This window comes from Parus major, unplaced genomic scaffold (assembly GCF_001522545.3).
Source record: "Parus major isolate Abel unplaced genomic scaffold, Parus_major1.1 Scaffold1116, whole genome shotgun sequence".
Classification (NCBI taxonomy): domain Eukaryota; kingdom Metazoa; phylum Chordata; class Aves; order Passeriformes; family Paridae; genus Parus; species Parus major.
The window spans coordinates 1-3,786 of NW_015379981.1; the positions used below are offsets into that span (position 1 = coordinate 1).

At 56.9% G+C, this 3,786-nt stretch overlaps 1 pseudogene; it reads right to left on the reverse strand.

The window, feature by feature from the left end:
* Positions 1-68: 68 nt before the first annotated feature.
* On the reverse strand, positions 69-2,040 carry LOC107199569 (annotated as a pseudogene).
* Positions 2,041-3,786: the final 1,746 nt, after the last annotated feature.

Consider the following 3,786-nt stretch of genomic DNA (forward strand, 5'->3'; position numbering starts at 1 on the left):
CCATGCCACTCTCCATGTCTATGTCCCACCATGTCTATGGCCCTCAATGTCCCCACCCATGTCTTATCTCAATGTCTTTATTTTTACCCCAATTTCAGGTGTTTTCAAAGGATGAAGAGAAATGAGAAGCAAATCAAGGCCAAAAGAAAAGGATTGCAGTGTCTGTGCCAGCTAAGGGTCCCCATGCTTGGGTGGGAGGGAAGAACCTTTTTTGGAGGGGTCTCCACCTCCCTGTCTCCAAAATCTTCATCTTTGCCCCAATCCATCACCATTTGGCTGAGGAAAACACCCTTGGGCAATAGGAAATCAAAACTGTGGAATTACTGAGGTTGGAAAAGTCCTCCAAGACCATCCAGTATTCCTTGACGCCACCAGAAGATAGGATTGAATGAATGAAGAAGTTTTTCTGGGGTTGAAAAATCAACAAATCTGCTCTCCTCAATGAATTCTCTGTCTGCATCCTGATGGATCTTCCTGCCCCTGCGTTCATCCAGGTGCCCACAGGGAGACAGGAGGATGTGGAGCCCCCCAGCCAGGTGTCTTCCCAACACAGATCACCAGGACCACAGATCACCAGGGCTCTGCCCAATGGGAGTCACTGGGGATCATCTGACGTGGATCTTCCCATGGGGGATGGAGCTGGAGCAGCACACAAAGCTCTTCTCACACTTCCTGCAGGGCTTCCCTTACTGGCGCCTCCATTGGTGTTTGGTCAAGGCTGAGAGCTCCTAGAAAACTTCTTCCCACACTGGGGACACTCGTAGGACCTCTCCCCAGTGTGGATGCGCAGGTGCCTGACAAGGGTGGAGTTGTGGCTGAAGCCCTTCCCACAGTTGGGGCAGCGGAAGGGCCTCTCATCCATGTGAATCTGCTCATGTGTGAGGATAGTGGAGCTGGTCTGAAACCTCTTCTGACACTTGGGACACTTGTAGGGCCTCTCCCCAGTGTGGATGAGCTGGTGATATCTAAGGGTGGAGCTCAGCCCAGAGCTTTTCCCACATTCCAAGCAGGTGTAGGGCCGTCCAGTGTGGATCACCTGGTGTCTCATCAGGTCAGAGATACTCCTGAAGCTCTTCCCACACTGCCCACACTCATAGGGCCATTCCCCAGTGTGGATCCTCTGGTGCTGCCACAGGTGTAAGCTCTGGCTGAAGCTCTTCCCACATTCCCCACACTCATAGGGCTTTTCCCCAGTGGGGATCCTCTCCTGTTGTATCAGGCTGGAGTGGTGCCTGAAGCTCTTCCCACATTCCCCACACTCATAGGGCCATTCCCCAGTGTGGATCCTCTGGTGTCCCCTCAAGTTGGAGCTCTGGCTGAAACTCATCCCACATTCCCTGCATTCCCCACACTTGTAGGGCTTTTCCCCAGTGGGGATCACATGGTGCTGGTTCAATTTGGAGCTGTAGCTGAAACCCTTCCCACATTCCAAGCACTTGTGGTGCTTCTCCCTGGCCTGAGCCTTCTTCCCCAGCTCTGAGCTCTGGCTGCATCTCCAGACACTATCCTGGCACAGAGGGGGTCTTTCCTCCCCGCAGCTACCTGGGCTTCGTTTGCAGCCCCTCCTCGTGCAGCATCTCCAAGGCTTTTCCTCCTCCTCCTCCATCTGGTCACTCCTCAGGAATGAAAGACTCCGGTTGGTGGGAAAAAACAAGAGAGTGCCTTGGGCTGGGGGTTCCTCCTTGCCCAAGTTCATCTCAGGAAGTCACTGGGCATCTTGTATCTATAAGAACCACTAAAACATCAACTTTCAGCACAAAACCCCTCCAAACCTCAAGACAAACCAAAAACTCCCCAGACATCAAGATACAGACAAAATCTCCTCCAGAATTGAAAGACTCAGCCCCTAGAAAAATCAAAGCACCAACATTTACCCCAAATAAAGCTCGAAACCACCAAGATTCAGTCCTGTGAAAATCATGGATCCCCCTCCCCCGTCACCTGCTGCATGTGGGGGGACAACACTCCCGGGGCTGGGGGGGCTGCAGATACAGGGATGGGTGGAACCTTGTAGTGCTGCCTCTTTCTGCTCCTCCTCCTCCTCCTCCTCCTCCTCCTCCTGTGTCCCTACTCTTCCTCACACTCCTGCTCCTCCTATTCCTCCTTCTCCTGCACAATCCCACCTTCTCCTCCCATGTNGGGGGGACTGGGAGGGGGATTGGGCTGTGCTGGGATTAACTGGGAGTGAATTTGAGAGCGACTGGTTTAAACTGGGAGAGGGAGTCAGGTGCCTGGGATGGCTGAGAAGGGGTTTGAAAGATGTTGGGGAGGGTAGGACGGGGTTCCGGGGATCCTGGTGGAAACTGGGAGGGATGTGAGTGAGAGGAGGGGCCGGAAGGAGACTAGGGCTGGAAAAGCAAGGGTTCAGATGAGGTTATTTGTGTTTGGAAGAGTCTGGGAGGGGTCTTGGTGAATCCCGGTGGGACTGGGAAGCGACTGGGAGAGGGTTTGGGGGTCCTGGGGCAGTGGGGGGCAACTGGGAGGGGGCTGTGGCATCCTGAGAGGAACAGGACAGACTGGTGGATCCTGGTGAGGCTCGGGACAACTCGGAGGGTGCTTGGAGTGTCTGTGAGAGATTTAGGGGTCCTGACCCCCGCTGACCCCCCAGAGATGCTGCCGGACCCTGACTGCAGCAAGAAGCTGACGGGGATCAGGGGCTCCATGTTGGGCTTTGTGTTCCTGGTGCTGGGGCTCGGCTTTTTCTGCACAAGAAGGTTGGGGGGACAGGGTCCTGGGGGCCGTGTCCCCCCTCCCCTGAGTGTGTGTGCTCTCCCCGGGGCCCCCAGCCCAGTGTCACCCCCTTTTCTCTACCCACAGAGCTCCTGAGCCGCTCTCCAAGGCCTCGGGCCCGGCTGGGCCCCCTGCTCTGTCTCCATGATGATTTTCGGGGGGGTCGTGTGTTCCCCCAGCCCCGCTGTCACTTTGCCCCCGCCCCGCTGCTCCCAGTGTTCCATATAAAGCTTCCCAATTCATCCCGGTCCTGTTTATGGGGGGCAGTGGGGAGGGACTTGGGGAGACCCTGCAGGGGGGCTGTGACAGGAGGGAGTGGCAGAACGTTTGTCCTCCCTGTGTCACCCAGCTCTGGGGGTCCTTGGCAGGCACCTGAACCGCAGCACGGCACTCAGCAAACCCCAATAAACGCCGGGACCCCCCGAGGACGCCAGAGAAATTTGGGGAGGGAGTGTTTGCTGCCCCAGCCCAACCTGGCCCGGCTCCATCCCGGCTCCTCCCGCGGGATGCGACCGCGATGGGAAAAGGAGGGGCCAAGGGCGGGTGCTGGGCCCGGGTGGGGAGCAAAACACGGGATGGAGGAGGAGGAGGGCAGAGGAAGGAAAGGGAGAAGGGCCGGAGAGGACAAGGAAGAGGGATAGAGAAGGAAGAGCAATGGGACTCCTACCAACCTACCAATTTGGGGGTGTCCCAGCCCCCTTTTTTTCCCCCTTCCAATCATCTCCCCACTCCCCAGCTCTGTTGCCAGTGCTTAGGTCTGGGGGTTCCAGGCCTCTCCTCCTCAGTCTAGGGATCCCATACCCCCTTTCACTCAATTCTGGCACCTCCTGGCAGCTCTTTCCTGGGAGGAATCACCGAGTTTGGGGATTTTTGGGGTGCAGTTTTGGAGGGGGACAGCTCTTCCTGGCTTTCCCCTCCCTGGTGTGGCCTTTCAGCTGCCCCCCACACCCTGGGGGTGCTGGGATTTCCCTCCTGGGGACAAGGACATTCCTTCCCTTCCAGGAGCCCAAATCCCCAGCTGGGGCTCCAGGGCAGGGGGTCCTTGAGCAGCTGCCC